Here is a 26,511-nt window from a genome sequence, read left to right on the forward strand (position 1 = left end):
AAATTAATCTGAGCCGGCTGTTTAAAATTGCTTATCCCTAGGCCATGCCATTTAGTGTCTTCCTAGGTTACTAATGGACTAGAAAGCACTTCGTTGCCCCTGTGCAATACTAGAACATCAGCCTGCTTTTGCCAAAGCCAGAAGAGAAATTATTGAGCATTTCTGCCTTTTCTCCATTGTTATCAGCAATTTTCTTATCTCCAGCTTGGGGACAGGGAACGCTGCTGCAGCTCAGTTATTTCGCTGCTCTTCGTTTTGCAAAATCAAATCAAAAGTCGCTTCCTCCCTGTTGTCCATGAACCTCCAGGAGAGATCTGATATGGCCAATGCTTGGGAAGGGGATTCATCCATTGCAAACTGAATTGCAGAGTAAATGCCACAACCTCCTTGAGCCAGAATAGCAACGAGCTCTTGTCCTGGTAGCCAATGTTGGTTCTTCTGTACTTTGGGTGGAGAAAAGACAGCCCAAATGAACCCGGGGTCTCCAACCCCCTTTCGCTCTCTGCCAGTGCTGCCAAAAGGCCAGATTGTTAGCCAGACCTTTTATTCTTTATTTTAAGAGGGTGAAATTATTAGCTGGGCATCTGCTGGCTGAATAAACATCATAAACAGGTCTCAACCAGATGCAACGCCATCAGTCACTGCCAGCGACCCTGGCTGCAGAACGCTGTCACCTTGCCATCTGCGTGGGTCACTTGTCCTTGGAAATCACACAGGGGGTCCACAGGGAGTCCCAGGGCCAAGTGTCACGGTCACGGCAGATGCAACCCATCTCTGCAGCCAGGTTTGCAGGTCAGCATCACCTGTGACTCCCGTTACCCTCTGTAACCATTTCTGATGCATTCTAAGCACTCGGCAGAGGTAGAAAGCAGGCAGTGGTGGGTAGGAAAGGGAGATCCAGGATGCAGTTACCTGGTGGTTGAGTCTCCAAACATGCAAGAAGCAGCTGGACCCATCCGTGAGGTCTCAGCAGCACAAGGGGCACGCTGGGACTTTGTGATGACTTGTATTTGCTGCAGCAGAAGGGTGAAGACCCCCGGCGGCTCATAAAGAGACTGCGTCAGACCCGGCCAGGTACGAGTTGACCAAGAGGTGGATACCCCATTTTTTACCGCTGCTGCGGAGTTTTGCTGGTGGAGCTGTCGTTGAACAGCTCTGCGAAGGATGAGTGGCATGCGTGGGGGTGGCTGGCTCGTTTGATCTAAGGGAGGAGTTGGATGCTCAGCCCACCCTCCGTTCAAGCCCACCGCTGCTGGGATGCTGACGCATCTCCCCCAGTCCCTCTTAGCGCCGTCTCCCACCCCACCACCCCTGCATGCTTGTCAGGACAGGGCTGTCCCTCAGAGGATGACCGAGGGTCACTCTGGAGACAAACACACGGTCTGTTTGGAGCAGCACAAAGGCGATTTCCCCACAGCCCGTGACATGTCTTAGGAATTTGCGGTCCGTGACGGGTGAGTCAATGCGAGCGGGAAAAGTCCGGCTATTTTTAAGACCACTGACATTTGGGGGTGTTTAACCCCTCTCTCTCCTCCCACAGGCGGCATCTCAGCAGTGCCTCGCTTGTGGTGCAGCCACCTCAGACCGGGAGAGAAGTCAAAGGCATAGTTCAACAGCCGTCGTCAGTGCAATGCGGACATTAGCAATAATGGTTCTTCAGAGCCAGTGCCAGCCTAGAAGCAGGCAAAAAAGACCCTTCCCAAGGCAAAAAAGTGCCAGCCTCACAGGGTGGTGCTTCCTAGGGTGAGGAGATGAAGGATGCAGGGTCAGGGTGACTGGGAAGAGAGGATGAAGGAGGCAGGATCAAGGTGATCAGGAAGAGGCTGTTAGGCACCATGGAGACGAGGCAAGAAGCCGTGCACAGATGTTTTATCCAAGCTCTGCCTATCTGCTTCTTGAAGTGCTCAGAGGTCCGCCTGCACTGGGGTGATTCCCCTACTAGGGATCCGCTTGTATTGAGTTAAAAAGCTCCTCACCGAGTCATGGAGAGCTTCTCCAGAGCTTGCACCCCTCCTGGGACTAGGGCCCATTTGGCATCACGGCACAGTGTAGCCGTGTTCACGTGGCTGTGTCCTCCTCTGAAGCCCAGTGTACCCGTGCCACCCGCGCTGCCCTGCCTGGTGTCACTCCCGGGTTTGTGTGCTGGTGAGCCACCAGGTCCTGCGTTTCTTGGCATCCCCTCTCTGGGAGTCAACACAGCCTGCTGACTCCTCCAGCTTATCTACCTGCTAAGCGTGGCATCACGGGACTTGTCCAGCTTCCAGCTGGGCTCCGGGACAGTGTTGCCTCTGAGTCAAGCCACTCCTTGTGTTTGCCCCAGGGCAACCACGGTTTGGGTGGCCCACGATCCACCACACTGTGTTGCATCTGCCCTTGCCAGGGGATTTGGATTCTTAGCTCCTCCTCAGGGGCCAAACCGCCTCTTCCCAGGGATGCTCTTCCGTCCCACAGCGTGCCCAAAATGGCAGCCACCATCTCCCCTTCCCCACCATCCCACCTTTCTGCTGGAGACGAGTTTCTTGTCCTACCTTCCTCCCACATCTGCTCAGCCCGCTGATCTCCTCTCCGGAGCTATGTCCTCTCCCTGCTGTCCTGCTCATACCCAGCCCTGGCTGCCCTGGACTGAAACAAGAAAGAGAAGGTTTCCCCAACAGTGAAATGTGTTTTCATGGAGACTGCGTGCGGGATGGTCCTATTGAAAAATTCACTCTGCATTTTCAGCGTGTAAGCAATTAAGCCAGGCAAGTGACACAAATTTAGTTACCTTCATGCCAGATAATCTATCCTCAGTTTTGAAAATTTCCTGGTTTATTTTTCTTTAGCAGAATATTAAGGAGGTTTATGTATTATTTTTTTTGGTATCACGCACAGGAGGCCCTCTGGATCATGATCATTTGGATTTTCCCAGATGTTTCTTCAACCTTTTGCCTTCCTGGGACATGGTGGGGGCACTTAGTGTTTCAGGGATGAACAGCAGGGAAAATCAATACAAACAATGGAGAAGGATGATAGAAAAGGGTCTGTTAGACAGCCTGCTTTATATTCCCTCAATGCACTCCCAAGTGTAACTTCTGTGCATTTTGCACTGGCTCGTGATGGATTTCTGGTCCATGAACTTGTCAAATTTCCCCTTGAACCCAGGTACCCACTGAGCATCAACTGCATCCCGCCGCAGGGAGCTCCCCAGGCCAGCTACCGCTGCATGAGAAAGGGGTTTCTTCCTTTTCTTCCTGATTTCTTCCTTTACCTGCCTCCTGACAGTTTTTGGCTAAGTGTTGCTCCTTTCCATGCTGCAAAGGAGACAGAGATTGACATCTGTGTGTCATTTGGCCGTGGCTCTGGTCCTGCTCCCAACTGCAAGCTGACTGAAGCACTTCCCCAAAGCCACCGACGCTCTTGTAAAGCCTCCTGGGGATGTCTGAGCAATTTGTCAGCACGGATTCGTTTAAAAACCTACAGAGGGAAAACACTGAAAATACTTCTGGTATTTGTACGGGCAGATCCCACGGCAGTCCCTGTCAGCAGCACACAGGAGACAAACAGCGTGGGATTGCTCGCAGCCCAGACAAATTAATAAGGATGCTCTGCTGGGATGAATTCTGCCCCAAATATATGAAGTGCAGGCTTGTAACACGTGCCAGGCTCCTGTGGAGCTTGGTTCACAAGCGCTTCCCATTTTACATGCGCGTCTGAGGGATCCTGCTGCCCTGAGCTCAAGGCAGGGCTGAGAAAAAAATACAGGAGTGGTGAGACCAGGTGGTGGTTCAGCCTTCCCCCTTTGCACGTCTTTGCCCCGTAGCAGCACAAAGCACTGGGAGCCTTTGCCTGGCTTTAGGCCATGGATGCTGGGCTGATTCAGGTTGGATGGGGAGCACAAAGCACGGCGGTGGGAGCTGGGGTGGAGGCACGAGGCTTGGTCACCAAGTTCTTCTCCTCATTCGATAGGGGCTGGACGGATTCTGGATGGATCCTTGGCCTGATCCAGGGTGTATTGGCTATTTGCTCAGTGCAAGGTGGCTGTGCTGAGCTGAGCAATGTATGCAAAGCTGCTGGAACTAGGGAAAAGGGATGCTCTGAAGGGCTGGCATGTGGTCCATGCTCAGTGAGGAGAGGGGAGGAGAGGACGAGCTCTCAGCTACGTGGACACGGGCCAGGAACCGAAGGTCACCTCATCCAGTTCTCCGCATCTCCCCCCCAACCCCACAACCAAAAGTCAAGCAAGCTCTTGCTCAGTCATTTGTCATCTGTAAGGCTCAGACGAGGACAGAAAAAAAAACCCTACATGCACCAAATACAGCCCGGAAGAAATGCAACGCAGGGTTACCGTCAGGATCTCTCTAAGTGAGGTTGAAGAGGCCAGAGGGATGGATGGCTTTTGTGCACAGAGCTGGATGTCCCCATGCGTGGCAGGAGGTGTCTCGCTGTGACTTCGTGGAGCAGAGACCAGCCAGGAGTGCAGCGTCTAACCTCATCCTTTGCCAGCTCCGGAGCCAGCACTGCTACGGGGTGATTTTCCTCCCCACCTAACACGTACCACAAATCTGCTTAAAACCAGTATCTAGGAGCTTCTCCCTGGCCTTGCTTTGCTCCTTCAAGACTTCTGGTCACAACATCCCATAAAAGATACAGTAGGACTTGGAAAAGATACGAGAAAGGGAATGGGTAGGGAGTAGGGTTTTATAGAGAACAACTGTCTAGGCTATAAATCTCCAGCCTGGGAAAGAAATGACTGAGAAGAAGGTCTATATGTAAGGGTCTAGAAAATCATCACATTCGGGCAGAATAATTCTCATAATGGAAGAATAAGGGGTCTCAAATCATCATCTAGAGGTCATTTGCTCTTTGCATTCACCTTCAGGTAGCCTTGTCATTGGCGTGACCTTGAGAGAGGCTGGGGTCTGCTTTAGGACGCACTTGCCCCAACAGCCCCCGGTGCAAAACAGGCTGAAGCTCCTCTTGCCTGAGAGCTCTGCCTGGCTCCCTGAACACACACCCCGTGCTGCTGAAGTGTGTCAGTGCCCAGAGCACGCCTGGCTTCACACACGGTGGAAACACCAGCTAGACCAGAGGTTAGGATGGGGAGAGCAGATGAGCTTGACCTGAGCGTCTGCCTCTGGTGGATTTGCAGCTCTGGAGGAGATGCTCATCGGGTTTAGGCTAGAGATGAGGGAGGGGAGCCACGCTGTAAATGAAAATCCAGTGTTCAAGCTCCTTCCAAAGGACATGTATGGGTGTCAAGCGCATCACTGAGTTTGGTGAAGGTGTCTTGCTGCCTCAAATGGAGGCAGGAGCAGAAGTAGAGGCTTTTGGGACTTGATCCTGGCCATAAGGAGCTTTGCAGTGCCTGGCTGAGACCTTCCTACTTCAGCATAAGCCCAAAATGAATGTGGTGACCATCTCCTCCTGGGTCCTCATGGCTGGTTCCCACTGATCTGGCACTAAGTGGTTGTCAGCAACCGAAAGGAGCCTGAGGCCCAAGAGGTGGTTAAGGAAGAAAATCAGCTTTGTGTGTGGGACAGGAGACCGTTTCACCAGGAGAGGTGCAGGAATGTGCATGGGGGCAGACAGGGTGGGGAGGACGTCAGCTGTGATGGGAATGGGATGGGAACGGGTTAGGAGGAATGTGGCAGGGTCTGGCACGGCTTGTGCAAGAGGAGCAGGCTGGGACTCTTCAGCCTGGAAAAATGGTGGCTAATGGAGATAAGAATACAGTGGAGGCCGTAGCAGAAATGTTAGATGTGCTCGCCCTGCTCGTTCTGCTTTGCCCTAGGCTTTTGGCCACCGCTGGGAGACAGGATCTGGGCTTGGTAGGTGTTAACCTGGCCTGGTAGATCAGCTCTTCTCTCCTGGATGATGGTGAGCAAGGGACTGAATGGGTATGGTCAGCTTAGACTAGATTAGCTGGGTCCAAGTCCCTGGCCATACCTCCTCGTCCTCTCTAGAGGCTGAACTGAGAATTGCTGCGTCCCTTTGAAAACGTCCCCAGGAGCTTGTTTTCTCTTCTGCAAATCATTTACAAAATTGCTTTCCCTTTCTCCCCGCTCCCACGCCATCCTTCTCCTCCTTTCTCTCTTTTCCACTTGGAAAGACATGCCCGTTGCTTTGTGATTGGGGTATCATTCCCCACCTTCTCCCCGTGACACCAATGCTGGGGGGAAAATAATTTCTGAAGGAGAGGGGTTTTTTAATGGTCCCCCAGGAGTGCTGGGGTGAAAGCAGTACCCCGGGAGCCCAGTGCCACTTTCCTCCTGGTAGCAGAAGCGGTGCTGGCAGCCCCGAGGTGGAACGTCTCAAGGACTGTTTGCTTAGCAGGTTATCTACGCGCTTAATTTACCCCTGCCCCGTTAAAACCATTTGAAGCCTTTTCTCACACTTGGAACCAAAGGCTGCTTTGGCAGCAAGCAAAGTGAAAACCAGGCGTAAGCAGGGTTAGGGCAGGAGGGCAACGCCAGCAGGTTTTTCTCCCTGGAGGTGCAGGCACAAAACACAATACAACGCCACGTTACAGCGTACCCCGTCGGTCCATAAGCTGCTTTGCAAAGCTCAGGTGAATGCAACAGCAATAAAAGGCACGGAAGCCTGTAATGGGAGGGAGGAAAATTTTCCAGTAAGGGCAGGGCCATTGCCCATCAGATTTTGACAGGTGATGGTCATCTTCTGGCTGACAGGGGCAGTGGAGAAAGGTTTTGCATCAGTCATGGGGTGCTGTAGCACAAGAGGACACCAAGGCATTGCAAGAAGGTTTGGGCTGGAGACAGATCACAGCAGAGAGAGGGACATCATGGATTTTTTTTGGTGCTGTCTGACTTGGGTCCCTGTGGGTTTTCCTTTCCTGGAAAGACCATTTCTGATCACTGGCACCAGAGGTCCTGCAGCCCCTGAGAGTCATTATAAACAGGAGCAAAATGGTCTTCCTTCTGGGTAGGTCTCCCCTCGCGTCCGCTGGCTTGTTTATTTGGCCATCACAGGGCAGCTCACAGGGTTTCATTAGATCTGGCCCTAATTACAGCTCTGTTGAGCTTTGTAGTCCCCCTCTTCCTCTATCCTCCAGTTCTCTGTACCTTCCAGGTGAAAAAATGCAAAACAGAGAAACAGGGAGGATTTGTCACCCCTCTCTCTGAGTCGAGGGTAGAGAGGATGCTTTTCCATCTGAGGACAGTTAATCCAAGCTGCACACACGCACTCTCACACCCACCGCACAACCAGAAACATTTTCTCATCAAGTCCTTGGGATGTCGGTGCTCGCTCCCACGCTCCTGGCCGTGCACAGCCCCGCTTTCCAGCAATGCACCGGCTTGATGGGGTGCCCAAGGCACTGCTTTTCCGAGGTTAGGAAGCCTTCCAAATGAGATGTCCCCAGGCAAAACAGACACCTGATAAATGTGGTGTTAGCGGTGCACAGGATGGGGTGAGGAGGCGATAAGGAAATGGTGTCCGTGCTTGGCTGAGCGATGCTGGTCCATCAGAGCCCTGAAAGACGGTGTCGGGTTAGTGCCATGTTGCTGGAGGAGCTTCTTTGGGGGAGATCTGGATATATCTCCGCACCGTCACATCTGCAGCAGACCCTCCGGCATTTTCCAGTGCTCTCAGGCCATTTATGAGCGAAGGGAAAGCGAGGAAGAAACCAAATCTGTGCCTCCTTTGCCCTCCATCCCTGCCCCAAAGCTTGCTGCCAGACCCTGTGAAAGGGCAGCTGCCCCCAGAGAGAGGAGCCTTGTCCCACGGCTGTCTCCAGCTCCACAAGCAAGACAGAGCACATGAAAAGGCCACCATCAAACCAAGTAATTTGCAACCTCTGCATCCATTTCAAAGCATTATTTTCCTTTTGCAGAGGATCTGGTGGGAAGGGAGAAGCGTTCAAAGTCCAAAGCTGGTTCTGAAGTCCAAAGATGGGCGAGCAAAAGGGTTTGTTTAATACGACGGAGCAGAGAGCCCAGAAACCTGTGAGAGCAACACCTCCCTGCAAATCAGGTCATTTATTTAGCAAGTGAAAAATGGCTTCCCAAGGTTCGCAGCACCACGGTAGAAATCAAAGAGCATTTGAAGGAGGAGGGAAAGCCAAGCCCTGGCTTTGCCGCTCCTGCCCTCCCGCCGGATCCCCGCCAGCCCGGCAGGCACCGAAGGAGACCGCAAAAATATTTCACTCTTCACACACCACTTCAAAACCTCAGAGCCACCCCTTTCCACGGGGACTCGGGTCAGCTGCCACATTAAACTCCAAATATTTTTCTAGCTGGCAAATAAAAAAAATCTGTATATCTGTGTCTAGCTCTATAGCCAATGTATACGAAATGATAAAGCCCCTGGCACATATCTTGCAGGAGCTAATTATAGGATTTGGAAGCTAACGTGATAATATTTTCTTTAGATGTGTGGTGCAGATGTAATTACTTCTCCAGAGATGCCAGCCGCAGATGACGCAAGATGCCTTTATGTAATCGGCTGTTATTATGCAGTTATGGAAATTTTCCCTCTCTGGCCAATCCCCTACTTTCCCCTCAACTCCTTCTTTCATTTTTCTCCCTAAACTCCCTATGGCTTATTCAGACGGCGAAGGGGTGAGGTCAGTAGGCCGACTGGACGGGAAGCAGACGGGCAGTTTTGTAGAAAACCTGTTCCTGGGTTTCCCCGTCCGCCTCATCAATGAAGGAGCAAAAGGAGTTAATGGCTTTGCATCTGCTGCGTTGGCTTCAGCGGGGCTGGGAAAAGGCCCCCCCGTCCACCTTTCCACCTGAGGGACTGGAAGGGGGTCACATCAGAGCCAGGTCTCCCCCCAGCCCTGGCATCTACTGTGGCTTGGACGTCAGCGGACGCCGGGCAGCCATCTGCTCCATCCAGCACGCCGCATAGGAGCACCTGCACGGAGAGCTCGCCGCCCCCTCCCCGGGCCGGCACCGGCCCTCGGAGCCCCGAGGAGAGGCTGGGGGATGCCGAGGCTGCGATCAAACCGCAGAAGAAAGCCAGTTCATCATTGCAGGGACGAAGACTTGGTGGGACACAAACGCTTCAGCTGCTCCAAAGGTTGCTCCAGGGTGCAGAAAGATCTCCCAGGTGACCCACAAAGTCACTTCTGCCAGGGCAAAATCACAGCGTGATTGCAGGTCTCCGGCCAAAAATGTTTCCAAACCAGAGTTATTTTTGCCTGTGGATCTTTTCTGAGCTTTTGGCTTTTATTGCTTCAAATTCTTTCTGTCCCACCGCCTTTCTCCTGTGGCTGGATAGGCAACAGAGGTCAGAGATGTGGGTGCCTCTAGGACCTAGGCTTCCTCCAGTGCTGGTCAGAGGGGACAGAGTCCCCTGACATGACCAGTAAACCCGCCTTGACTGCAAATAGTCAGGAGAAAAGGTCAATAAACATCCTGGAGGCATCACCCTGTACCTCCAGCACGTATTATGGCTGTGCACCCTTCTGCTCCTACCCGCTTCCATCCTGCTTGCCTGGTCAAACCTGGGTCCTTTCTTGCTGTGTTTTAGGACTAATACATGATAGGGAGAGGTGACTCCTAGCTCTGGGCCATCCTGCCACCAGCTGAGGTTGCAAAACCGGGCCATGAAGACCTTTCCTCCTCATTCTCTCTGCACAGCATTCGAGCCAGTGCATGGCTTGAGGAGGATGAGCCTGGAGATGAAGCAAGCCTGAATCCTTCGGTGGCTGGGAAGCAGACCCCAGGCAGAGTTTAGAGAGCTGAGAAAGGGGGAATTGGCCTTGTATGGTCTGAAGAAAAGGAAGCGAGAGAGCTGGGAGCAGAGACAAAACCACTGGTTCACCCACCGGGGAAATTTGTTTCCAGACATGGTCCGGTGCCAGCGACTGCAGAGGAATTTGTCTTCAGGGCAGGGAATACCCACATTTCTCTGAGGACGAGGAAGCCACGGGGAAGGCAATAGCTGGGGGTTGTGTTTCTTGTACTCATGGCATTTATTAACTGCAAACTGTAAGCGCCCGTCGGAGCCCAGGGCCATTAGCTGGTGATGGATTTAAATGGCATTTCAGCCCACACCCACCTTCAATCACCAAATCCCTCCCTGCGGTCCGTGGACTGTGTCGGCTGGGTCCCTGTGGACTGGAAAGGGAGCGTAGACCTTGGGTCCTATACAGAGAGGCTTGGTATGCACCACAGAGGTGCTCCAGGCTTCCTGCTTGGTCCTCCACTGCCCCTCCAGAAGCTCCTTCTTCCCAGGGCTAGAGGACCCTCTTGCTTCTGCTTTTGCTGAAGCCATTCAAGCCACCTCGTCTTGCCCAGAGAGGTTGGCCAGGATGGAGATGGAGCGGGTGGACGGGGACAGAGCGGGTGGACTGGGCATCATCCATACACACAACTGAGGATCTAGCCTGAACGTTCCTCCCTTGTAATGCTGAAAAAAGCCTCCCACCCCAAGCCAAGGGGGCTGTGCCAAATCCCTCAATCCCAATGTGGACAGAAATGGCACTTTCAAACAGGACACGTGCTGACCTGGTGTTTTCAGTGGAAATTTAGCCCTCCTGGCAGCAATTTATTCTGCTCCGATTTATTTTTACCAGACCTGGCTTGCTGCTTTGGGACTGTGAATGGGACATTTGCTTCCTTCATTCTGGATAACCACCCAAGGATGTTTAAGCAAGATTCTCCGGTCTAGAAATTAGCTGGGAAACATGGTAACGCCTGGCTTTCTCAAGGAGTATTGGCCACTGCCTGTGGGAGACCTCGTCAGCGTTGAGACCATTGCTGCCTCTCCTGGGGTTGTTCAGCCAAGGCGTGAAGGAAGAGCAGGGAAAAAGGACAACATTGCTCACTCACGTACATTTTTTCAGCTCATAAGTTTTAGATGAAGGTCTTGGCCAGCATTAGTGCGTTTCGAGCTCCTGTTAGAGAAACAGGCTCCGTCCTCCCCCGTGGAGGCTGTGTGGTTTGAAGGGCTGGTGAACAAAACCCCGCTCCACTCGTTTCTCTCGTTAGCTGCAGGAAGGAAGGTGGCCATTTAATGTGCATTTCTTCAGTTACGATGAGCAGGCACAGGACAGCAGTGCCACATGGTTAGGACTAGCTTTTACAAAGCATCACACGTTCCCCCCCATGCAGCTCAGACCTGACCTACATAGCATGGACAAGCCACCACGCCGGAGCATCCCAGCACACACGCCGGGCTTTCAGCACCCGCAGCTGGAGATGCAGGAACCTCCCCTGATTTATGGGAAGACCTGGGCGATGCACCAGGTTGGGGCTTGCCAGCGCTGCAGAGGCTTTGTCTGCCCTGTGTCGATACAGGAGGAGACAGCTTATACCAGCAGGGGTGTTTTTGCCAGAATAAGAAACCATCTCTCTGGATGAGATAAACCAGAGTCTTTTGGCTTGTTCGTGCTGCGTCAAGCTGAGCGGGCAGATGTTGTCGTGGATTGGAGATAGAAAGTGTCCCCGGTCATAGCAAATGGCATCAACCCAGCTTTGCAGTGCCAACCCAGCCTCGGGAACCCCCGCCAGTCCCCTGCGGCAACTTGGAGAAGGTTCTCTCCCATCCACACCCCTGTGTGGGTACAAAGGGGCCTCACACGGGCTCAAATTATTCCACTTAATGAGCAGGAGCAACCTCTCTCAGCATTTTAACTTCCAGACCAGTGTAATGGTGGGATCTCATTGTGCAAGTACTGGTGCAGGTGAACCTCCAGGTATAGAGAAGACTTTTACATCACGTAAGCAGTCAACAGTTTCTTCTAGTGTAAATAAATACTGGGTGTTCACATGACTCTTTTTTGACTCTCTTCATCAGCTTTCCTAGCAGTAAGGCTGAATTTTCTGGCATGGCGTAGCCATACCACCCTACCAGTAGCGCGCTGCCCATTTGGCTATCGTCCCTATGATCCCTGCAAGACACCCACAACAACCAGACGAAGCAGCATCTCTCCAGAAACATAGGGAAGCCCTTGGATATTCGGCACCCATTGACTGTCACAGAAAGCAGGCTCAGGTCCTTCCTCCAAAGACCGGGCTGGAAATCTCTGCTCTCATAACAGATACTGGGGCAGAGCTTCAAACAAAGGCTGATTTGGAGGTACCGCACAAGATCTGCTTTCAGCGTGCAACCTGCTGGATGTCAAGCACTTATTACAAGTGCAATCAGTTCACAGCTGAGGTCTGAAGTTGTTGCGATGCTGGTTGGGAAGCTCTGGAAGTCTCCAGCCCAACTCCACAGTCCGTGTGGGACTATCATCATCACTAGACCAGGTTGGCCTCGGCATTGCCCAGCCGAGGCATGAAGACATCCCAGGATGGAGACGCCTCCACCTCACTCGTGACCTGAAAGTATGTGCAATAGCCAGGGGACCCTCATTTAGGAGTTTTTTCTGCTCCTCAAGGCTTTGAAAAAGATCTTCCCTGTAAAAAAAGGAGTCTAGGTGGAGAGAGGAGGAAGGCTCTTGCTCACATCAGGATGTTTTGCACTGAGAACTTCCTCCCCAGAGCTTTTAAGGAAGAAATCCCAAGGCAGGGACCCAGGCGTGTCTGCTCCCATTTCCACCTCTACCTCCGCCTCGCCGCCTGCCCGAGCACGTTGATGCTTTCTGCCCACCGTTCCCCGGGGAAAGTCCCAGGCCAGTGACGCTCCTTCAGACCTCACTGCAGCTGACATTTTGCTCCTTCTCTGACCAGTGCAGAAAACACTTAACCACTTCTGCAGCTGCAGTCCAGGGACCTCAAAGAGCTTTGGGATCTTGAAATGAAATGGTTCCAAGAGGAGGGAAATCACCCTGCCGGGGGAGATGCTCAGAGCATGCCAATTCTGCAAGAAAAAGGAAAAAGAAAAAAAAAAAGGATCTGGGGAACAAAGAGTTTGGTTTCTGGTAGGGTTAATTTTTCCTTTCCTCAAGAAGAAGGCGGCTTTGGGGAAAAAACAGAAAAAAAAGCCAGTATTTTTATTTCTGAAAACTGAATTTTATTTTATTCACGGGAAGGAGAGGGCATTGAAAAAAACCAATTTCACTGAAAAACACCCCACCTCCGGAAAAAAAAACCCAAAACCCCAGAACATTTCCACAGAAATAATTCTCAAACAGGAGAATTTTTCTGCAGAAGAGAAAAACTCAACGGAAGTCCCCAGGGTCCCATCTGACAGCAGCCAGTCCACGGGATCCCTTGAGTGGAGGAAGAGGATCTGCTTCTTTCCTTCTTTCCTTTTTTCTTTTTGGGTTTTTTTTTTTTTTTTTTGAAGCTACAGGTGCTTATTTTGTTGTGGCTCCACCCGAAGCTGCAAACCCCCATAACTTTAACCTGCTCCACACTGCTAAACACTTTGCAGCCTCAGGACTTGTGCTGGAGATCCATCACCTTCTTGGCACGGGCGTCACGGTGTTACGAACAGCTTCATCCTGGTGGGGAAGGGGAGGGTTGGAGAGGGGCTGCTGCCCCGGCGTGAGCTGCTGGAGCTGGGAAAGTCAGGGCAGACCTTCCTCCCACCGAGGGAAGGGATGTGCACAAAATGGGGGAGCCGGTGGTGCCCTCCCCGAGACGGGAGAGCCTCCGATGTCTGGAGGTGCTGCCTGAGGGCTGCTGTGTTTCTCTTGGCTGTTTGGGGACAAAGGCTGGCATTGATGCCACGGCCCCACGGGTGAAACTGGAGTGGGACACGCTGCATTTTGCCAGATAGAGGGCTGATCCCGAGCTATCTACCACAGCTCAACAGGGAAAACCATGGCCATAATTTCTCACCCAAAAGGATTAAACTGGGAGCTGGGAGCGTTGGATGCCGTGCATGCCCTCAACATGAGCCATGTGCAACAACAGCCTTCCCCGCTGTTGAATTGAGGGAGAAAGGGGCAGGGATGTAACCAGCTTCAAGAGGCCTTTGAGGGATGTAGTTTTGGGTCCGAGTGGATGTTCAAAGCCTCTTCCCCCAGGCAGAAGGAGGCCAGTCCATCCTGGCTAGGTAGGGAAGGCTTTTTAGGTGGGTAACCCCTAACCCTGTAATACCAGGCTGGAGGCCACCTTGTTTGATGGGCTCTGTAGAGCACTCTCTGTATTTGAGTCTGAGTTCAGTCTCCAGCTCCCGACTAGTTTTTGCTTCCCTCCCGTGGCTCCATGCAGCTCGAGGCTCCAGACTTCCCCCAAATGGGTGAGCTGGACCTCATGCTCTCAGCCAAACTTTCCAGCTCTCCTTCGCCCGGTCAGCCCTTTCGTGAGGCACCTGTTGATTCTGGCTGGCTGATGAGGGAGGAGAAAATATCTCCTGGAGTTTCGTCACCTCTGCTCCTGGCTGGCCCCAGCACAGGAGCAGCTTAACAGTGACCAAGCTGAGGATTACGGCAACTTTTGACCCATCTCAGGGGGCTACATGGGAGAGAGCAGTCCGGGCAGGGGTTGAGACAGGAGCCGCCTGTCCCACCAAAAGGGCATCGAAGACCTGCTGTCAGAGATGCTCTGATGGATACCCTGCTCCCCATTAGCTACCCAGGGTCCCCGCGAGACGAGTCTTGAAAAGAAAATCTCTTGCAAGTTGTGTTGATAACGATCATCTTGTCTATTTCAAACAGCAATTAAGAACCCATGGTTAGACCCGTGGTTCTCCAGCCAGAGTCTGCCATGGTGGGGAACGGGGATCACCACCTGGAGGCACCACAGGTGATTGGGTCTGAGTGCACAGTCCGACCATGGCTGCCCAAAAAGGGCAGCTCAGAGATGGATAAAACCCCCCAAAGAGATGAGACCAAGTCTTGGTGGTTCTGTCCCATGGGGACAGGGAAACTCCATGGCCTGGATGCAGCTGGCTGCGCAGGAGCCCATGCGTAATGGGGTGCTGACTGCGAACTGGGGGGTCTCAGTTGGCTCTCAGAGGTGGTGGAGGGGCTTTGGCGGAGGTGAGTTTGGTGGGTAGAGAGGTTTATGTCTCAGCGACCGGAGACCTGGGTTAGAAATGCGAGTTCAGGGTTCAAAAGTTTATGACTTGCCTGAAAGCACCGGGAGCACGGGTTATCCTGGAGTTCCCAGCATTCTCCAAAGCCTCTTCTATCATGATTTATTCATCTGTGGGAAGTGCTAAGACATAACACAACTCCCAAAGAGAGAACGAGCACAGACTTAACCAGCTGTAATGTCAGGAAACTGCCTGTCTCCTGCAAGATCTGCTGAGCCTGGGTATGTGCAGCTCCATGCCGTGCAGCCAAGGGCTCCTTTGCTTGGGCAGCTTCACCAAATCCCACTGGTGGGAAGGGTCCATGTCCTGATGAAGCTCCTGGGTCAGCTCTGGTTACTGCAAGAGCGGTCCCTGGGATGGAAAGGGCTTGCTCTATGTGTGCCTATTTCCAAGGTGCGTGCTATGCATCCTGCTGCTGGGAATCTTTTCTAGCAATGTACAAACCAGCCTGTTTCTTGGAATTCTTCGCTTCTGAAGTCAAAGGGCAAAATTAAGAGCTTGAGCCTCGGCAGGAATCCATTTTGGTATAATTTACACCTTCCCCATGCACCCCAGCAGTGTGTTTTGCCGTGGTTTAAATGCACGCGTAACCCATATTTGATTATTGTTCGCATTATTGCTATTTTACTGTTCTTGCTGCTATTAGCCCACCGTTGACGATGCTATGTTTGCGAGGCTGCGACCGGCGACTCCTTTGATACGCAGACATCCTGCCAATAGAAAACTCACTTGAGCAAATAAGTCTAAATTAGCGGCAGCTTTGTGTAGCTTTATTTCCCTCATTGCACTCCCTTCACGACTGCAAATAATCCAATATAAGTGCTGAGGCTGGCCAGCCCCCGATGGGAAGCCTGATTGCTCTCCCGCCACAGCGCTGGCAGCCAGGGATGGAGGAGAAGGAGCTCCGGACCATCCTGTATCACCGGGGCTCTGCTCTGAAAGACGGGGGGGGTCAGATGGCAAATAATGATGGCAAAAGAGGGAGGGCAGGATCCCCATCCAGCTTCTGGGGTGATGGGCATCATCCCATTTGTCCAAACGGGCTGAGACCAGCCAGAAAATGCTAAAGTTAGGGGAGGACAGATGGACCATTTAATGCTCGCTTCCTCGTCTGCAATAACCAGGGCAGAAAATGACTGCCCCTTTCCATTTTGTCTGTTCGGAACCATGTTTATGGGCTACAGCAGGATCAAATCCCTCTGTAACTTTTTGTTGTTGTTGTTGTTTCATACGTGCACGGCTTTATCAGGGAGTTTGGGGTTGAGATGGAGCAGTGTTGGCACATAAAGAAAACGTGGCCTTTCCGGGTGTCAGACTGCCTCTCTTGTGCGCTTCGGTGAGATTTAGGATATCGATTAACCCAAACCGCCTCGAAAAGAAAAGCTGAGACTGTTTCAAAGTTACCGGGTTGGACTCGTGCTCTCTGCCCCTCTCTCCATGGTGAATGGGCTCTCGGTTCAGCCACGCAGCTGGGAAGCATCCCCATAGGGATGGGAAAGTTGAGGAGAGGAGTCCCGTGCTGGGAAGACCCCAAAATAACTATCTGAGCGAAAACAAGCCATTGGATCCCAAAATCCCCATTTGAAAAAAGCCAAGCTGTCAGACCCCAAACTCCCTATTTGAGCAAAAACAGGCCGTCAGACCCCAAAATTCCCATTTGAAAAAAACCCAGCTGTCGGACCCCCAAAACCCCTTTTGAGCAAAAACAAGCCATTGAACCCCCAAATCCCTCTTTGAACAAAATCAAGTCATTGGACCTCAAATTCCTCATTTGAGCAAAACCAAGTTTTCAGACCCCAAAATCCCCATTTGAGCAAAACCAAGCCGTCAGACCCCAAAATTCCCTATTTGAAAAAGAACCAGGCAGTCAGACCCCAAATCCCTAATTGAGCAAAACCCAGCTGTCGGAGTCCCAAATCCCTATTTGTGCAAAAACAAGCCATCAGACCCCCAAATCCCAATTTGAGCAAAAACAAACCGCCAGACCCCAAAATCCCTATTTGCGTAAAACCAAGCTGTCAGACCCCCAAATCCCAATTTGACCAAAAACAAGCCATCAGACCCCCAAATCCCTATTTGTGCAAAAACAAGCTGTCAGACCCCAAAATTCCCGTTTGAAGAAAACTAAGCAGTCAGACCCCAAAATCCCCATGTGAGCAAAAACAAGGCGTCAGACCCCAAAATCCCCATTTGAGCAAAACCGAGCCGTCAGACCCCGCACTCCCCGTTTGAGGATGCAGGGCTCATCTCCGCCCCGACGGGAAGAAAGAGTTAAGATCCCACGGGCGCGGGCCGGCGGTGGCCAATCAGGCCGAGCACGGTGCGGCCCTTGGCCCCAGCCCAGCAGCAGGTTGCTCTCGGCAGGTATTATTTTAGGGTTTTTCCCGGGATACCAAGCAGGGAGACGATGAACGTCGAGACCCGCGGAGGACGGGGAGCTGGAGGATGCACCCCTGGGCTGCCCAAGTAAATCCCGGTGGGTGCTGGCTTTTGGGGCGGGGGGGAATCTTTCCTTTCCTCTCCTTCCCCCTCTCACTGGGTGTCTTTGTTCGAGCCCAGAAAGGGGCCAGGCAGGGGAACGAAGGGTTTTCGGTGGATTAGCGCGGTGTTGAGCTGGCGGGACCCACTGCAGGTGCTTTTTCAGGGTGGGACGTACCCACTGGGCTGCGTTTGCACTCGGGGTCGTAGCAGAGATGGGGTGCACGGAGGTGGGTTGCTCAGGGTGGGGAGAGCCGCTATTTCCCCCCCACTATAAACTCACCCTGGATCCAGCTGGCACCCACCAGCACCGGGACCTTGCACCCCAATGGGTTTTGGGGTACCACTCCGGTTAGCGGCGCTAACCCCGGCGGTGGGGACAAGCCACCATGGGGACAAGCCACCATGGGGGCTCGCTCTGAGCGCCGTGTCCGGGGAGGAGCGAGCATGTCCCAGGCTGGGTCCGCGACCTTGAAATTCCTCAGGGCGAGTTAATGATGAACCACGGCCGGGTCGGTAGCGTGGGCGGCAGGTGGGAGCCGGTGGCGGGTCCCCTCGTTGTCCTTCCTGCTGGGACGGAGGTTTGGGCAAGGCCTGGGGACGGCAGAGGCAGGCAGAGACCGTGGGGACGGCTGCTTGGCACCTCTCTGGGGCTGATGGCTCACCCCAAATGGCAGGATCAAGCCTCCCCCTGGCAACACACAGGCCAGGGCAGGGGTCTAAATCGTCCATGGGGGCATCTGGTGACAAGGGGGGGGGTCCTCCTGCTCCCACCATGAGGTGTTTGGGGCAAAGGAGCGTGTCTACAGCAGGGGATTGCACTGGGATGCCCCAAGATATGGGATATGGGGCCAGATGAGGATGCTCAGGCAGATGCTGGGGTGCCAGGCAAGGTACGTAGCTCCTCACTGGGGGACTTCCAGGGGACAGCAGGCACCATGCCAGCACTCTGCGATGGGCCGGGAGCTCCCCCGTACCCCCCACCACATCAGGCAGCACCACAGGCTCAACCAGCAGCAGCTCATCTCCAGCCACCTTGCTGAGAAGGAGGCCTCTTAATAAGGGGAAACTGAGGCACAGAGGGCTGGGATGACTTCAAGTGGTCCAGCCTGTGGCATGGAGCATCCCAGACCCCCAGCCCCGCAGCCAGCACTGAGGCTGCTCCATCAAACCATCCTTTCCCCGTGCCGACTGAATTCAGGGAGTTTTCTTTGTGCCACCAAAGCTGGCGTCTTCCGGGCAGCGGTTGTCACTGACTGCACTGGGGATGATGATCAGCCCACAGCCGGCGCTGAGCATCTTCTGGGAGCAGCCAGAAGGGCCGGTGGGCACAGATGAGACCATGTCCGAACCCTTCCTGACGGACACATAGGATTTGGGCTGGCAGTTTGGGCTGAGCTTGAAAGCATCCTGTCCTGCTGGCACTCTCCACTCCTTGGGACGATGGGGACAGACATGCCATGTAAAGGGAAAATCCCTCCTATCTGCCCTCGGGTGCATCCTGGAGGATGCCAGCCCAGATCCGAAGCCAGAGGTCTGATAGCAGCCCATGAAACAGGGAAAAATGCCCCTGAGGATGAGGACTGTGCCAGCGATGCAGCCCCATTGTCCCGGCCAGGGCAACGCCTGTGGACAGGCCTGGGGCGGCTTGCCAAAACCTCTGTCCTCCATGGCAGGATAATTCATGGTGGAAGGGACCTCGGGGGTCTCCAGGCCACCTTGCTGCTCAAGGCAGGCTCAGCTACGAGGCCAGACCCTGCTTGGTCCATCCGGGGCTTGAAAACCTCCAAGGATGGAGACTGGAAAACCTCCCTGGGACCCCGTACAAATCGCAGAGCACCACATTACCCACCACGTCACCCGCTGAGGTTTCTCTAGGGCTTTGCCAACCTCACCGCAGCCTCCAGAGCAATTTTGATTTCTTTTCTTATTGGAGTAGCTCAAGACTGGTGCAGCCTGCCAGGTGCTTGGCCTTTTATCCCACACCTTTGCCTGCTCTTTTGAATCCAGAAAATCCTGTGGATTAAAATCGGGAACACCCTGAGATGAGCTGTGGTGGGACTGGGCTTGGGACAGGCAGAGCAGCTCGTTCTGGATGAGCAATAGTAATGCCCAGATTGATTTATTGATTTTTTGCTGTCAATAAGGGGTTTCCAGGTAGCTGCTGGGCTCTCCGAGCCTTGCGCTTGCAGAAGGATGCTCTGGGGCAGTGGTGTGGTCCACAAGCGTGGACCCAGCACAAGCCTCTGGTGCTCTTCATCATCCTCATCATCATCACTCCTGGGGAGGAGTGTGGCTGCTGCAGCAAAGCACAGTGAATGCAGACGGGGACTCTTGTGTCACTGCGTGTGACAGAGACACAGCCCAGGTGTAGCACATACACGGGGGGGGGGGGGGTGTCCATTCCAGGAGCACCCCCGGGGAGCGGAGAGGGAAGGAGGACAGGCAGGAGGGCACAGAGCCAAGGCCACGTGCTCCGCGGCGGCGGTTTCGGTCGTGCTTTGCCGTGATTCCCCCTCCTGCCACTTCCTGGGGGACGGGGACAGGGTGGTAGCGGAGCGTGTCCCTTAAACACAGCGACCAACCGAAGAGGAAAACTGATAGCAAACCGGGAGGATTAGCCGGGGGAAGGTGGAGCAGGCTGCACTATTCAGGCTTTGTTGGGGGAGAACAATGGGGCCTTTATTGAGGAAGGGAGGTGGCGGGTTGGCAGGCTGGCGGGGACAATTTGGTACACAGAGTGTCCCTTGGCCAGCTGGGGGACAGGGCAGTGGGATGTAGGATGGGACAGTTTGGTACCCGGTGTCCCCTAGCCAGCTGTGGGGGCAGGGAACTGGGACGTGGGATGGGACAGGTTGGTACCCAATGTGTCCCTTGGTCGGCTGGGGGAAAAGGGAACTGGGATGTGGGACATGGGATGGGACAGTCTGGTACCCAAAGTGTCCCTTGGCCAGCTGGAGGGACAGGGAACTGCGGTGGGACAGGTTGGTACCCAGTATGTCCCTTGGCCAGCTGGGGGCTGGGGAAACTGGGACATGGGACAGGGGATGGGACAGTTTGGTACCCAACATACCCTCAGGTGGTGGGACTCATCCCAAGGTGTCACTGCGAGCCCCACATATGCTGACCACATCAGGGCAGAGCTGACACGGCTCTCCCCGCCGCACGCATATGGGGTCCCGATCCACAGCCACCCCTCCCAAATCCTTCGGCAATGGGAATCACGGCGGATGGTTTAAGAGAGCGTGTCGGGCTGGTTCTGGGGACCCCGGGGACCCTTGCAGCTGAGAGCGAGGAGCATCCCGTGCTGGGGACATCCCAAGTGCTGCCACCCGCTCTGGACCTTGGCAGAGGGACCTTGGGGATGGAGAAAGCCATCATCCCATGGGCTCTTCCTTGGCAGCGCAACGTGGGCTCTCCCGAAGAGCCGCCTGGGTCTTTTCATCTCGTCTCTTTTGTTTCAGGCTTATTATGTAAATAGCTGATGCAGCCCATAATGAGAAAGTAGTTTCCCAGAATACAAAAGGCTGTAATTATCTCATTAGCAGGCAGAAAGGAAAAGGAAATGTTTCTAAGCCTCTTGCTTTTATTTCTCACAGCAGCCCAAGAAAGCGCAGCCCCTGAAACGGGGACCTCCCTGCCCCGAATCCTGCCGCCCCCACCCGCTGCTGCCACATTTGCAGGAGAGAAAAGCAAAGCGTGGTCCTCGTGCCTCAGAAATAGCCACGTACTGGGGGGGCTGATGGCTTTTAACTGAGCCCAGTTACCCAGAGGATGCTGCGGGTCCCTGTGCGGACCCCTCCAGTGCTCTCAGGTGCTGGGACAGGAGGTGTCATTGGAAATCGGGGGGTTGTAGAGGGACAGGATGGTCCCCATCTTCCCGAATTGGATGTTCCTCGGCAGGACTCCCAAGCTGGGACTGTAGCACAGAGCTTCAGGATGGATTTCCGCGGTTGCATGCCTGCAACAGAACGCAGTAAGAAATAGCCTTAGGACACATGGAGATGCTCCCAGGAGAAGGCATCTAGGATGGCTTTGGTGTTGCTTTGCTTTCTGAATTCATGCCTTGCTTGCTAGCTAAACACCCAATCCTCAGGGCCCAGAGCTACTAAGGTCTCTGCAAAGCACCCCAGGCTGCAGTTAGGAGCTGCTCCTTGCTGAGGTCTCCAAAACCAAACCCCTTTCTGGTGGGGTTTGCTCCTGCCCACGCTCCCTGTTCCTCTACCCTGATCACGGCCCTGTGGTCCTGGCCGAGTCCTCAGTGAACTGGCTGGAAGCTGCCGATGCGGCAGCAAACTGCTTGCTGGTTTGGGTTGACTTTCTGCCAGATTTGTGAGCTGGATCAGGCCATGGAGAGAGACGACGAGCAGTATATCCGGATGGGATCTCTCCTACAGCAGGGACTCGATGCAAAGCTGGTTATGGGCCACGATTCCTGCAGTTCCCCAAGGGGGAAGAAAAAAAAAAAGGTCTCTCAGACCACAGGGTCTTGGGGAGAGAAAACAACTTTCCACTCATTTTTGCGTGCAAAGCCAGCCCCGGAGCTTAAGTATCATGTAGCTCCTCATCAACACCTCCCTGCAAGCCCTGGGCAGAGACACAGGACAGCCGAGTGGCACTGATGTACCCCGCTGGAGAACAGCTCAAAGTCAGCCCTTCTTAACGTTAACATTAGCATTAACAAAAGCAAATACCTAACGCCCCGAGCAGGACTGGTGCATTCACTACATGCCATTGCCCTGCTCGTCGCAGCCAGGAGCCTCTTTCAAAACCTCCTTAAAACGTAACGATGGGACTTCTCCAGCCTGGATGTGTCTTACAGCAATGATTTGCAGCCGCTTGGTCCAACAGCCCTACAGCCTTCATGCTGCCAGAGGGGCCGAGGCTCAAAGAGGGGCTCAGCTGAGCCCTAGGAGATGCTGGGCAACGTCCTGCTGGAGTTTGGAGCCTGCCCTTGCACCGAGGGCTCAGGTGCTGCTGGAGAGCTTGTCCATCTCTTTGTAGCCCAGCAGCAACCGTAAAGCCTTTGCACAGAGGGATGCAAGATGTGCAGACACACAGCAACTCCACGGCCAAAGAGGTTTCTGAAGGTGGCTACAAGAACTTGGCACTCCTTGACCCTCCAGCCTGCCTTCCCGAGTTTCCTTTTTGGCCCTGAATGGGGGAAAAAGCTCCCCATCGCAAAGCTCCCGTTTCCTTCGGCAGGGATAAGTGGGAAAAGAGAAGTCTGTGTCCTAGGGAAGCAGCAGGAGTTGTTTGTCTGACATTGTCTGGCTATTGGTTGTGGAAAAGGCTTGTGGTTGAAAAGCCAGAGATTTGCATGTTTTCACAGACAGGTTCAAGTGCTTTCATGCCATATTTCAGTGGTGGAGGAAAACCTGGCAGCCACCAAGCCAGGATGTCGGAGTCGGGGAAGAGCAGTTGGAGGAGGTGCAGAAAAGAGCCACAAGAATTACTTGAGGGCTGGAAAAAATGCCTGTGAGAGATAGGAAAAGCTCATTCTGTTCCCCTCTTCAAACCGAGGCAACTTGAGAAGGGTGTAGAAGAAAAGGAGGTGCCGACGCACTGGAGCCGGGTGGGAGGGGAGCGGTGGTGTCCCTGACTCTTGAATCGACCCTTGTGGAGGTGCTCTCAGCCAGGTTTGGGTCCAGCACGGCCGTAAGGAGGTGACACATGACGGCCCATGACACACAGGAGGCAGAGCAGTAGCTGAACGGTCTTTTTGGAGGATGTGATGTGTAAGGAGAGGCTGAGGGCTGTTTGCTCAGCCCAGAGAAGAGGGATGTGGCTGCACGTTGCATCTGAAACTACTTGGTGGGAAGACAAAAACCTTCTCAGAGGTGCACGGTGGTACAACTAAGGCAAGCAGCGCATTTTGCAGGGCAAGACAGGAGTGTTAAGAAGTGAGGCAGGTCCATCCGACCCCACTCCAGCGGTCCTCCTCTGTGCCTGTGCTTGCCATCCCCACCCCAAGCAGGGAACAGGAGGTGGGCTCCCATCTCACCATGGCTGCTGGAGCTGTCTCATGGGAACGCAGGGTGTCCACACCAACCCAAGCAACAACCTTTGAGGTGCTGGTAGCGTTGCTGAGACCCAGACTCAAACCCCTCCAAGGATATATTGACTCAGCTTGATTGCAGGTCTTGGGTTTCAGTGGTGGCTTTTCTCCAGGGCTTGTTAATGCTTCTCCAGGCACAGGTGGTTTCGCTCCCTACAGGGTCTGCTGTCTCCTCACTGCTAACCCATTACTGGCCTTCCCTTCTCTCTCCATGTATCTTTCTGGAAGAAGCTGAAAGGACCACAGCAAATTTGTTTTCACCCCTTTTACACCATTTCTAACCTGCTCCACCACCCCAGGACGTGATGACTTTTTTCCTCCAGCCATACCAGCACTCTGGCACCGCTGCCAACAAACTGGAGAGCCACCAGAGCACTAAACACAGCGCAGGTGTAGGTCCTACCCCCCCAAAAAAAAAAAACATGTTTTCATTGTGTCGGTAATTGTGTGCTCATTAAAACAGACACAAACAAACCCGACTGTTGAAGGTCACGGGCATACCTGTTACCGCAATTGGCGGGGGTGGTGGAATTTTTGACCTTCAGATGCCTTTGCTGCCTATCCTGCCGGGACCACATGCCTGGGATGGTGCGTGTGCCAAGGCACTGCCTTGCTTTCGGGCTGTTTGCTGGAGCTCTCTCTGCCCGAGACCAGTGATTGATTTCCTTCTCGCATGGCACGGTGCCTAGGTATGTCTCCCAAAGGCCTTTGTTACTAGAGTGTTAACAATTAACCTACTCAGGCAGAAACAGAGCCAGGCCTTCATAATCTAGGCTTAGTTAACCATTCAGCTGCCTATCTGAAAGCAATTTTTCTTCTGCCTAACTGGAAGGCATTCGCTAACTCATTTGGTAAAGCAGGTGTGAAGACGCAGGAGTTATTTTACGGATTATTATGTTTACAATAGCATCTAGGGGTCCCCCGGAGCTGCAGGCATGGTAGGAAACCATGGTAAGAGGTGGCCATGAAGACTTCACCCACCACAGCTGGGGAAAAGGAAATTTCACCCCAGATTTTCTGCGTCAGGCATAAAAATATTGCTGTCTCCAAGGCAGGGCTGCTGGGGGAAAGGCCAAGGGGCCACAGCGGTTGGATGGGACGGGGAGGCCGTGCAACACGGAGATGGTGGGGAGCTGCACCGTTGCGTGAAGTCCTGGCACCCCCGGCCAGAGAGGAGGTTGGCTGCACCGATGAGACACGACACCCTTCCTAGGTAAGGTGCTGGCGTGGAGATGCCTAGGAGGAAGGGTGCTTTGAATGGATCCAGGCAGACAAAGAACCCTTTTCAGCTTTTATTAAGACAGTAATGCTGAGGAATGGGAAATTAGCTCAGTGTTTGTTCTGGAAGGGTTCCCTTCTCCTCCTTTGTGTCTGCAGAAAGTCCCTTCACTTGGGTTCCTGCTGTAGCCACGTGGCTCTGGGGAACTGGAGCTCGGCAAAGGCTGAGTGTCGGCTCTCGGACGTGGTGGCTGCTGTGATGGATGGACAGATGGACATCACTCGGGAGCGATTTGGGTAGAGCTGCTCCTCCTCGGGAGGTGGGACGGACCTGGTGTCTTCTTGAGAGTCTGGTGCGGATGAAGAGTGAGGTGGTCCTGGTGCCTCCTCACCTCTGCAGATGGGATGTAACATCTGGAAAGACAAAACATCTGGAAAGGGCAGTGGCTGGCAGGTTGCTTAAAACTCCTGCTTTGGTTTTCCGCCTGTCTGCAGCCTCTCCACACCACCACGGGGCAGGGGAAGCCACTTTCGTCCCTCTGCCGTGGCTCAGGGGTCTCTTCCAAGCCCAGCCGTGCTCAGAGGTGACTTCTCTTTCCTTCTAAAGGACGGACTTGGGAGTGAAACGCTGGTAAAGGTGAGCCAGTTCAGCTTCCCTCAGCCCCCCTGTGTTCATGGACTGCCAGGCTCAGCACCCTTGTTTCTCTCATTGGGAATCACCTGTAAACCCAATTTTAGTTTGCGTTCCCGTGGGAGGGAGGTGGTTATGAGATTTAAGGAGGAGAAATGTCCTGGGGAAGTTTTTAATCATGCATTCCTCCAAACCTGGAAGGAAGACAAAAAGACCCTCCAGCTCTGCGCCGGAGCCTGGCAGCGTTATTCCTTACCTCGCTGTGCTCAAAACTTGATTTCACAGTTCACCTGAGGAATGACCCGGGTAAAACCTGACTGGGAACTGGAGCTGGCCAGAAGACACAAAAGCGAGAGCCGTTGTTCTCGAAAAAATGGCCCTTTTTGGCAAACAAAGCTGTACTGTCAGGGATCTGTTGGCACTTCTGGAATCTCCTTAATAACGTATTTGTAATGCTTGCCCGTATGCTCTGTTTATCAGATCCTGGGTTTACAGTAAACATAAGCTAATAACCATTTTTTTCAGAATATTTTCTTGGATGGTGCCCAGTTAAAAGGAAAAAAAAAACCCAAAACATGGAAAAAGGTCCATTTTCAGAGTCTGGCCCTGCGGTGCAGCTCTGATCCCACATCCCAAGAAGGCCGCTGAAGCCCCCCCTGCTTTTGGGTTGCTGGCACTGAGCAGGAACGCCGGCTCAACATCCCAGTAGGCTCGGGACGTGGCCCTAAGCAGAAGCCTGCTTGATGCGGAAACCACCGCCTGGGAGGCCCAAGGGCAGAGAAAGGCTGTCATACTCTGCCGGTGAAGACCAATGATGGAGGTGCCACAGGGCTGAGCAGGCCCTCAGAGGTGTCCCGGAGGGCACTGCCACGTCTCTGCCCAGGCTGTGGCTCTCGCCGGGCTAAGGACACTTGCCTTCCCTGCTTGTTGTTGCGTCGGCTTTTTTTTTTTCTTTGGAAGGATCAAATTTTCCGATGACCTCATCCTGCCCTCAGATAGTCAATGTAAATGTGCAAATGTCACTGTGGAATTTACCCAGCAAGGAAAAAGTAATCTGGATTTCTCCTCTGCCGGTTGAGCAGGACTGCACGGAGACGACGCAGCCACTGCCTTTCCCTTGCCTGGAGCTGAGACCTTCCAGCACATCCCTCCTGTGGTGGCTGGTGTCCCATAAAAAAAGACACGGCCTATAAAGATCCCAAAGTCACTGAAAGGCAGGTTATTCCTAAATGAGCAGAATAAAAAG

General features: G+C 53.5%; 1 protein-coding gene across 7 annotated transcripts in view; it reads left to right on the forward strand.

Annotated features, from left to right (window-relative positions):
- The window catches only part of LZTS3 (leucine zipper tumor suppressor family member 3), a 56,026-nt gene that overhangs the window by 10,844 nt on the left and 18,671 nt on the right, over nt 1–26,511 (forward strand). For 2 of the 7 annotated variants that reach the window (XM_076335653.1, XM_076335659.1), the window contains exon 1: nt 17,252–17,356. The exons of 1 other annotated variant lie outside the window; for it this stretch is intronic. The gene's annotated coding sequence lies outside the window, so the exon portion shown is untranslated. Of the gene's footprint in view, nt 1–17,251; nt 17,357–24,467; nt 24,630–24,793; nt 25,272–26,511 lie in introns of those variants that run through there. 4 more of the 7 variants (XM_076335655.1, XM_076335654.1, XM_076335656.1 and 1 more) reach the window with 4 other exon arrangements.

Source organism: Aptenodytes patagonicus, chromosome 4, assembly GCF_965638725.1.
Source record: "Aptenodytes patagonicus chromosome 4, bAptPat1.pri.cur, whole genome shotgun sequence".
NCBI lineage: Eukaryota > Metazoa > Chordata > Aves > Sphenisciformes > Spheniscidae > Aptenodytes > Aptenodytes patagonicus.